An 11,294-nucleotide genomic window follows, 5' to 3' on the forward strand; every position below is an offset into this window, starting at 1 on the left:
TGGTTTCAGATTGGCTCTGAGGGAGATGCCAGGACAGGGATACTTTGCTGGTTGGTTGGCCAGCAGTGTGAGTACCTCCTCTACTCTGAATATTATGGCCATGCTGGCTGTATTACATCTCTGGGATCTGTGATTAAAAACTCACATGGCCAATTTTGGAGCAGGACTACAGTTACTGACTTGTCTCAAGGCCTTAGTGTCTGCCTACCTGCCACCGAGTTTCCCTGAACCAGGCATAAAATAACTCAACATAATTAAGTTGGTATTTACACTTGTAGTTTTGCATTTATTCCAAGTATTCACCAAAATGTAATATGTACAGTCATTGTACCAAACAAAATTCTAAGTAGAAAAGTTTGTAGCTATTAATAGTAGCTTTTTGCTACCATCCAACCATTAGTATGCAGCTTGCATTGGTTGATTAATTGCCGGTACACTGTGCTCTTTATATCTGCTCTGCTTTTCTTTACCATCCTCACTGCTCTTTAAGACCTTACCCACCTCCAATGAGAAGTTGCTGTGCTGAATACTGAGTCCATTCCCTGCTGAAATGTGACACATTAACAACGGTCTCTCTCGGCTCCGCAAGATAATTACAAGCAGAGTCCCAATGTACGAGTGGCGCAGCGGTCTAAGGCAATGAATCTCAGTGCAAGAGTTGTCACTACAGTCCCTGGTTCGAATCCGGGCTGTATCACCTCTGGCCATGATTGGGAGTCCCATAGGGCGGCGCACAATTGGCCCAGCGTCATCCGGGTTTGGACTGGGTAGGCCGTCATTGTAAATAAGAATTTGTTCTTAACTGACTTGCCTAGTTAAATAAACTAAATAAATGAATACAAATGTACATCGAGTCTGTCTTCCTTGAATCCGTGATAAAAATCTGTCACGTGTCTTGGAAATATCTCAGTAGGCTATTTTGTAACAGGTTGTTAGTGTAATTGTGTTTTACACAGGTGTTACTGAAAGCAGTTTGTATTTTTTGTTATTCTACAACAGTCCCCCTCCCTACTGATGTTCCATTGTTGACTATGTGCTGTAGGCACCTGGCAGTAGTAGAGGTCCTTCACTGTGAGTTTGTTTGTTTTTCACAGTCCAATCATTCAAGCACTGCATTTGGCTTTTATGGGCTTGAGGTTAAATGCAGAATAAAATCCCCTAACAGCAAATCAACACTACAATTTAACTTTGATTTGCAACACACAGTAAGAGAAATGGCTCCCCAGCAGCAAGTCTTCAGCTTCTCTGCTGAAAGCATATGCAGCAGGAACTGATGAGATTCAGTTGCCAGCACATGCCAGGCAGGTCAAACCTCATTTCACTGATTGGTCATTAATCATTAATGTCATATTTGTATTGCTATTTAATAGATATCACCCTAGTAGATAGCTTGGAATTAGGTTCAACATATGGAATTGTCATGATTGCTTCTTACAGTGTGCGTCATGTAAGAATATCCAGTTCTAGAAAATGGCAATGTAAAACAACTGGAAATTCATATTTGGTAAACATTCATATCTAATAAACATTCAAATTCCTTGTTTGGAATTGAAAGGTTGATTGAAAAAAAAGGGGAAAAGGAAGGTTGATTTTTGCATTATGCAGCAATAATGGTTGGTAAGATGCAGTGGGGTAATAGATCATATATTCATAGTGTATGCAGCTGCTTGTTGGACCTGTCATTGGTATGCAGTCCGAGATGCATTAATTAATTATTATTAACGCTGGGCACATTCTCCCCTTCCCGAGACAAGCACCAAAAGTTGTAACATTTAATTAAGACGAGCAAGGTTCTGCATTGCCTTTTGGGGAACGGGTGCCAGGCTTACCACAAATTGCTCTCAGTAATTTAGCAACTGCAGGCACTATTCCAAACTTAGATCCTGTTTTAAAACCACCCAACCATTTTAGCTTTCTCTTCTAACAAATGTAAATACATAAAACAGCTTGGCAAATCTCAGGAGAATAACATGTTGTATGAATGTTCAAAACGTAACTGTTGAGTCTTACTCTATCCACACAATATTATAAACAAAATGTGTCCCAGTGATATTTTTGTCATGGTCTGGAAAACGGCCTAGATGTTTTCAAAGGCATGTAGATATTATTGGATTTTGTGGTTCCTAGAATATGATTTATTTAAACTCTTTGCTGTGGTGGTATGTGTTACAGTCTATGAAGGGCGATGTGGAGTTAGGATACCGGATATGCAAAAGAAAAAGATGGAAAAGGAATAAAGGCATAGATTACCATCATTACGTTTTAATTAGTTTCTGCATATCTGCACTGCTCAAAGAAACCCATTTGAAACAGCACCACTTTTTATTTAGATCCATTGCATAATCATTTCAGTTTATTGCATCTTTGGCTATTTACCATCGTTAAAAAAATAAGTTCCTATGAAAAATGTAACAGTTCATTTCTGTCCTTCTCCCAGGGGATAAACTAAACAGTCGTCAATATGATCCAAAGTCGATCTGAATTGTCCCCCCCCCCCCTTTGAGAGATCTTTGGCCAGCCAGCAACTAGTGTCTGCCAAAGTCCCCTTAGAGGAATGTTATAGACAGTCTACAAGAATCTTATGAGATGGAGGTCCTCGAGGGAGAAAGGAAGTGCCTTCCCTGGGTGTGAATCATAGACCTGTCACTGTCAGAGGGGTGAAGAGAAGACATGTCTTGTTTGGGACTAAAGTTCAGTGAGTGCCTCCATGTCAGATCCTCTCAGGTCATCAGCTTGTCAAGACACGATATCATCAAACAGGAGTCTGACATGTAAACAACGAGAGATATGGGAACCCTTTGGGCAGTAGCTTTGTTTTCATGTTGCATGGTTTCATGGAAAATCGAGCTGCGTGATCAAATGGATCCTTGCCATTACTGTGCATTGATTAGACTTGATGTTACATTCATGCTGATGTAATATTAGTGCCTTGAGAGGTTGGCTGTCAGCTTATTATATCATCTCTTGAAGATATATTTATATATATATAACTATATGTTGTATTGCTGATTCTCTTCAGATAACATATAACTTTATCATTCCCCACTTGAGTACTCACTGTCTTTTATTATTTGATTCCTGTTAGTAAACAGGGCAGAAAGAACTGCCATTATGTATTTGTCAGACCCCAGAGGCTATGTATGGTAATTTCAGGCAGGTTTGCTGGTATCTCCCATATAAATCATTTATGAACAATTATATGATCAACTAAAACAGAACTTGCAATTCACTCTCCTCTATGGTAATTCTGAGGATATTGAAGGTCCTAAAATGGCCTCAAATGTATGACTTCCCATGGGATTATTCTGGTATGCTCAGAAGAAAGTGAAATGGGCCAAGAACATTGAGATTCTGATTTCCAACACCATTATTTTTCCACCCAGTCTGTCTCCTTTTCCACCTCTTTCTGGTTTACTGAACATTTGGACCTGTCTAATGATATCTGCTACTACTCCGTATCTAAAGTTTTCCTGTCTACTCATGCTGGGATTTGAGTCCCAGGGAACCAGAGCTACTGATGTCTGTCTGAAGGTAGGGCCAGCATCTGGCCCGTTGGGATTCCACCATAGAGCTACAGCCATAACACTGATGGTGCTACAGAAATCAGCTGAAAGATTCACATTCAAACTTAATTAGAATGCAGCTTCACATTTCTGTATCATTTCCTTATTTCTATCAAATTCTAGTAGATTTCGAGGCAGTCTTATATGAATGTGTGTATCACCTGTTGACTCACAATATGATACACACCAACAATCACTAGCCTTCAATTGCACACACTACATCTTAAAACATTACAATATTTATGTCTGTTCCCTTAAAAGGTTACAGTATCCGTACGATAGGAATAAAAACATTTGACAAGGTTATTTATGTTTGTGTTTATTGGACAACATGCTCCCAGACATCACTTTTATAAATGTATATTTGATGTGGTGATGGGTACATACTGTATGTGCATTTACATTTACCTTTTAGTCATTTAGCAGACGGTCTTATCCAGAGCGACTTACAGGAGCAATTAGGGTTAAGTGCCTTGCTCAAGGGCACATCGGCAGATTTTTCACGTAGTCGGCTCAGGGATTCAAATCCCTTACTGGCCCAACGCTCTTAATTGCTAGGCTACCTACCGCCTCTGCACCTACAGAGCATAGGAAGAGTTTACTGTTGCTGAAAGAATGCCATAACCAAAGGCGACATTAGACAGTTCTAGGACACCTAAAGGTTCACATTAGGGAAAATTTCCGTTCACCATATACAGTTGAAGTCAGAAGTTTACATACACCTTAGCCAAATACATTTAAACTCAGTTTTTCACAATTCCTGACATTTAATCCTAGTAAAAATTCCCTGTCCTAGGTCAGTTAGGATCACCACTTTATTTTAAGAATGTGAAATGTCAGAATAATAGTAGAGATAATGATTTATTTAAGCTTTTATTTCTTTCATCACATTCCCAGTGGGTCAGAACTCTACATACACTCAATTAGTATTTGGTAGCATTGCCTTTAAATTGTTTAACTTGGGTCAAACGTTTCCGGTAGCTTTCCACAAGCTTCCCACATTCCTCCTGACAGAGCTGGTGTAACTGAGTCAGGTTTGTAGGCCTCCTTGCTCGCACACGCTTTGTCAGTTCTGCCCACAAAATTTCTATAGGATTGAGGTCAGGGCTTTGTGATGGCCACTCCAATACCTTTGTTGTCCTGAAGCCATTTTGCAATAACTTTGGAAGTATGCTTAGGGTCATTGTCCATTTGGAAGATCCATTTGCAACCATGCTTAAACTTCCTGACTGATGTCTTGAGATGTTGCTTCAATATATCCACATCATTTTTCATCCTCATGATGCCATCAATTTTGTGAAGTGCACCAGTCCATCCTGCAGCAAAGCACCCCCACAACATGATGCTGCCACCCTCGTGCTTCACGGTTGGAATGGTGTTCTTCGGCTTACAAGCCACGCCTCCCCTTTTTCCTCCAAACATAACAGTGGTCATTATGGCCAAACAGTTCTATTTTTGTTTCATCAGACCAGAGGACATTTCTCCAAAAAGTACGATCTTTGTCCCCATGTGCAGTTGCAAACCATAGTCTGGCTTTTTTATGGCGGTTTTGGAGCAGTGGCTTCTTCCTTGCTGAGTGGCCTTTCAGGTTATGTCGATATAGGACTAGTTTTACTGTGGGTAAATATGCTTTTATACCTGTTTCCTCCAGCATCTTCACAAGGTCCTTTGCTGTTGTTCTGGGATTGATTTGCACTTTTCGCACCAAAGTACATTAATCTCTAGGAGACAGAATGCGTCTCCTTCCTGAGCGGTATGACGGCTGCGTGGTCCCATGGTGTTTATACTTGCGTACTATTGTTTGTACAGATGAACGTGGTACCTTCAGGCGTTTGAAAATTGCTCCCAAGGATGAACCAGACTTGTGGAGGTCTACAATTTTTTTCTGATGTCTTGCCTGATTTCCTTTGATTTTCCCATGATGTCAAGTAAAGAGGCACTGAGTTTGAAGGTAGGCCGGGAAGTAAATCCACAGGTACACCTCCAATTGACTCAAATGATGTCAGTTAGCCTATCAGAAGCTTCTAAAGCCATGACATCATTTTCTGGAATTTTCCAAGCTGTTTAAAGGCACAGTCAACTTAGTGTATGTTAACTTCTGACCCACTGGAACTGTGATACAGTGAATTATAAATGAAATAATCTGTCTGTAAACAATTGTTGGAAAAACTACTTGTCATGCACAAAGTAGATGTCCTAACCGACTTGCCAAAACTATAGTTTGTTAACAATAAATTTGTGGAGTGGTTGAAAAACGAGTTTTGATGACTCCAACCTAAGTGTATGTAAACTTTCGACTTCAACTGTACCTGTATATTGTGTTAATTTAGATTTGCAAGATGTTCATCTCTGACCAATACATTTGTTTCAAGTTATTTTTCGATCAAGGATAGTTGGTCCATAAAACATATTATTCTGAAATGATTGATATGTGGATTTCCTCCTGTGTTTGACACAAAGTATCAGAGCTGCACTATGTTTGACTTGATGACAATCACAGTCACATATAGAGAACCAAACTTCTACATATGACACATTGAGGGATATGAGTAAAACATCTGATCAGCTCTCAACAAACTGTACATGAACAGATTCTCCTCAGTAATTCAATGTAACATTGTTCATATGCAATATCATTGCTTTAATATTTTTGTATGTATTGTCTATTACACTGGCTATGTCACATTTGCACAAATGCATGTAGTCATATAGTTAATTCTCATATACACTGATTGTACAAAACATTAAGAACACCTGCTCTTTCCATGACATATAGACTGACCAGGTGAAAGCTATGATCCCTTATTGATGTCACTTGTTAAATTAACTTCAATCGGTGTAGATGAAGGGGGGAAGACAGGTTAAAGAAGGATTTTTAAGCCTTGAGACAATTATGACATAAATTGTGTGTGTGCCACTCAGAGTATGAATGGGCAAAATAATAGATTGAAGTGCCTTTGAACGTCAGGTGCATTGATGTGTGTCAAGAACTTCAATTCTGCTAGGTTTTTCACGCTTGACAGTTTCCCGTGTGTATCAAGAAAAGTCCACCACCCAACGGACCAGTCAGCTTGACACAACTATGAGAAGTGTTGGACTCAACATGGGCCAGCATTCCTGTGGAACGCTTTGGACACCTTGTAGAGTCCATGCCCCGACGAATTAGGGTTGTTCTGAGGGCAAAAGGGGGTGCAACTCAATGTTAGGAAGCTGTTCTCAGTGTTTGTAAATATGAACAGATAACCAAGCAACATTTTGTCATCAGCAAAGTAGAGGGTAATTCCACGTTAACAGAACGATGCTGAGACTCAGATGTTTCACTTTAAAATGTATATCAAACAAAAACCAATGATTGCAAAACATACAACTTTATGCTCAAGGACTACTTTTAACAAGTCTGAAAAGTTTCAGCATCACTTTGTACCTTGGAATTGCCCTAGACTATTGCACGACCCATTATTTTTCACTTTACTTTATATAGTATTATCTGGTATGTTATAGTCTTAATACAAAATATATAGCATTTCATCAAAACGATAAATCAATTCTTAATATACAGTACCAGTAAAAAGTTTGGACACAGCTACTCATTCAAGGTTTATTTTTTATTTTTTACATTTTAGAAGAATAGTGAAGACATCAAAACTATGAAATAACACATATAAAATCATGTAGTAAGCAAAAAAGTTTTAAACAAATCAAAATATATTTCAGATTCTTCAAAGTAGCCACCCTTTGCCTTGATGACAGCTTTGCACACTCTTGGCATTCTCTCAAACAGCTTCATGAGGAATGATTTTCCAACAGTCTTGAAGGAGTTCCCACATATGCTGGGCACTTGTTGTCCTGCTTTTTGTTCCCCTTGCGGTGCAACTCATCCCAAACCATCTCAATTGGATTGAGGTCGGGTGATTGTGGAGGCCAGGTCAACTGATGCAGCAATCCATCACTCTCCATCTTGGTCAAATAGACCTTACACAGCCTGTAAGTGTGTTTTGGGTCATTGTCCTGTTGAAAAACACATGATTGTCCCACTAAGTGCAAACCTGATGGGATGGCGTATCGCTGCAGAATGCTGTGGTAGCCATGCTGGTTAAGTGTGCCTTGAATTCTAAATAAATCACAGACAGTGTCACCAGCAAAGCACCGCCACACCATCACACCTCCTCCTCCATGCTTCACAGTGGGAACCACACATGTAGAGATCTTCCGTTCCACTACTCTGCGTCTCACAAAGGCATGGCGGTTGGAACCAAAAATTTTACATTTGGACTCATCAGACCAAAGGACAGATTTCCACTGGTCTAATGTCCATTGCTCGTGTTTCTTGGCCAAAGCAAGTCTCTTCTTATTATTGGTGTCCTTTAGTAGTGGTTTCTTTGCAGCAATTCGACCATGAAGGCATGATTCACGCAGTCTCCTCTGAACAGTTGATGTTGAGATGTGTGTTACTTGAACTCTGTGAAGCATTTATTTGGGCTGCAATCTGAGGTGCAGTTAACTCTAATGAACTTATACTCTACAGCAGAGGTAACTCTGGGTCTTCCTTTCCTGTGGCGGTCCTCATGAGATCCAGTTTCATTATAGCGTTTGATAGTTTTTGCGACTGCACTTGAAGAAACTTTCAAAGTTCTTGAAATGTTCAGCATTGACTGACCTTCATGTCTTAAAGAAATGATGGCTTGTGCTTTCTCTTTGCTTATTTGAGCTGTTCTTGCCATAATATGGACTTGGTCTTTTACCAAATAGGGCTATCTTCTGTATACCACCCCTACCTTGTCACAACACAACTGATTGGCTCAAACACATTAAGAAGGAAAGACATTTCACAAATTAACTTTTACCAAGGCACACCTGTTAATTGAAATGCATTCCAGGTGACTACCTCATCAAGCTGGTTGAGAGAATGCCAAGGGTGTGCAAAGCTGTCATCAAGGCAAAGGGTGGCTACTTTTTTTTGCAGAATCTCAAATATAAAATACATTTTGATTTGTTTCACACTTTTTTGGGTTACTACATAATTCCATTTGTGTTGTTTCATTGTTTTGATGTCTACACTATTATTCTACAATGTAGAAAATAGTAAAAATAAAGAAAAACCATTGAATGAGTAGGTGTGTTCAAACTTTTGACTGGTACTGTATGATAAACACTGATTCTTAAAAAGAAACATGACAAAAGAGTAATACGTAAAATTGAAGTAAATGGCCATTAACACATTAATTGTGTTAGAATGGTATTCCAGTTTCAGTAAACCTGGAAATCATACATTAGAACCCTGGTTTAAAAAAATATTGTATGTTTACATTCTTGATATCATCATCTTTGATATATCGTGTCTCTTCTTCCATTAAGAAAATATAACCAAGTCAAAATCTAAACAATAGCTGAATGTTGTTTTGGTGGACCATGTCAACAGCCAAACAAAACAACATTGATATCCATGATATGTTTCAATATCCTTCACAGCATACCGTAAAACCTGTTACTCACAGAACATAAATATTTACAGAAAACTGTCATGTACCTTTTTGAGAGCACTATAATTTGCATAATAACTGTAATAAATACATCAGACTTTGAAGTAAAACCACCACAGAGGAAGTACACAAATTGTATTACTTGGTATTATTTACATGTACTTTACATGTGCTGTGTGTTTAGAAGGAGAACTGGGGTGAGCCAGCAGTTGGAACAGTGGTTCAATAGCTAGGGATTGGCAGATCCCATCTTAGGTTTGATAATGATAATTAATATATTATCTGTGTCTAAGAAGTTCACCAAAATCATATCTCCCCATTTCCAATCTCATTCGCTTCTTATCACATTTTCTTTAGCGACTGCCATTGGCTACATGCTATGCAATGGCAGAATGTAAAAATGTAAATAGTAAAGTAAACAACAGATAACCCCCACAAATACATAAGTAGTATTTCAAATTATTTGTACTTATACTGAACAAAAATTTAAACGCAACATGTGAATTTTTGGTCCCATGTTTCATGAGCTGAAATAAAATATCCCAGAAATGTTCCATATGCACAAAAAAGCTTATTTCAATCAACTTTTGTGCACACATTTGTTAATATCCCAGTTAGTGAGCATTTCTCATTTGCCAAGATAATCCATCCAGCTGACAGGTGTGGCATATCAAGAAGCTGATTAAACAATATGAATATTACACAGGTGCACCTTGTGCTGGGAACAATACAAGGCCACTCTAAAATGTGCAGTTTTGTCACACAATGCCACAGATGTCTCAAATTTTGAGGGAGCTTGCAATTGGCATGTTGACTGCAGGAATCTCTACCATAAGCTGCCTCCAACATCATTGTAGAGAGCATGGCAGTACGTCCAACTGACCTCACAACCCCAGACCATGTGTAACCACGCCAGCCTAGGACCTCCACATCCGGCTTCTTCACCTGCGGGATCATCGGAGACCAGCCGCCCGGACAGCCAATGAAACTGAGGAGTATTTCTGTCTGTAATAAAGCCCTTTTGTGAGGAAAAACTCATTCTGATTGGCTGGGCCTGGCTCCCCAGTGGTTGGAGAGCTCCCTATGCCCCCCCAGGTCCACCCATGGCTACACCCCTTGCCCAGTCATGTGAAATCCATAGATTAGGGCCTAATGAAATTATTTAAATTCACTGATTTCCTTATATGAACTGTAACTAAGTAAAATCATTAAAATTGTTGCATGTTGCTTTTATATTTTTGTTCAGTATAGTTTCACATCATCCAGCGGGACTGCAGTAGAGAGAGTAAGCAGTTTTAAGTTCCACGTCATCCACATCACCGAGGACTTGACATGGACCAACAACACCACCACAACATCGCCTCTACTTCCTAAGGGGGCTGAAGAAATTTGGCATGCCACCCTGGGTCCTCTCCAAATACTTCTGCTGCACCATTGAGAGTGCCCTGACTGGTTGCATCACGGCCTGGTACGGGAATTGCTCCATCCACGATCGCAAGTCCCGTGGTGAAGACGGCCCAGTACATCCCTGGGACCGTGTTCCCACCCATCCAGGACATCTACTTGAAACGGTGCCTGTATAGTAATCTTTTATTATTTCTTATTGTTGTTGTATTGTCGAGAAGGAACTTGCAAGTTAGCATTTCGTTGGACAGTGTATACCATGTGTATCCTGTACATACGACCAATACATTTTGAAACTTAAAACTAGTTACTTTACATCACTGAATGCCCATTCGTCCAGTTGACGGTTTTAGTAACGGGTTTGGTCTATGCTCTGGCTCGAAATGGATCTCAGGACAGAAGGGTAATTGAATGTACAAAACATTAAGGACACCTGCTCTTTCCATGACTGACTGACCAGGTGAATCCCAGGTGAAAACTATAATCCCTTATTGATGTCACTTGTTAAATCCACTTCAATCAGTGTAGATGAAGTGGAGGAGACAGGTTAAAGAAGGAGCTTTTAGCCTTGAGACAATTGAGACATGGATTGTGTGTGTGCCATTCAGAGGGTGAATGGGAAAGACAAAATATTTAAGTGCCTTTGAACTGGGTATGGTAGTAGGGGTCAGGTGCACCGGTTTGTGTCAAGAACTGCAACGCTACTGGGTTTTTCACAATCAACAGTTTCCCGTGTGTATGAAGAATGGTCCACCACCCAAAGGACATCCACCCAACTTGACACAACTGTGAGAAGCATTGGAGTCAACATAGGCCAGCATCCCTGTGGAACACCTTTGACACCTTG

The sequence above is a fragment of the Salvelinus namaycush genome, chromosome 3 (assembly GCF_016432855.1).
Source record: "Salvelinus namaycush isolate Seneca chromosome 3, SaNama_1.0, whole genome shotgun sequence".
NCBI lineage: Eukaryota > Metazoa > Chordata > Actinopteri > Salmoniformes > Salmonidae > Salvelinus > Salvelinus namaycush.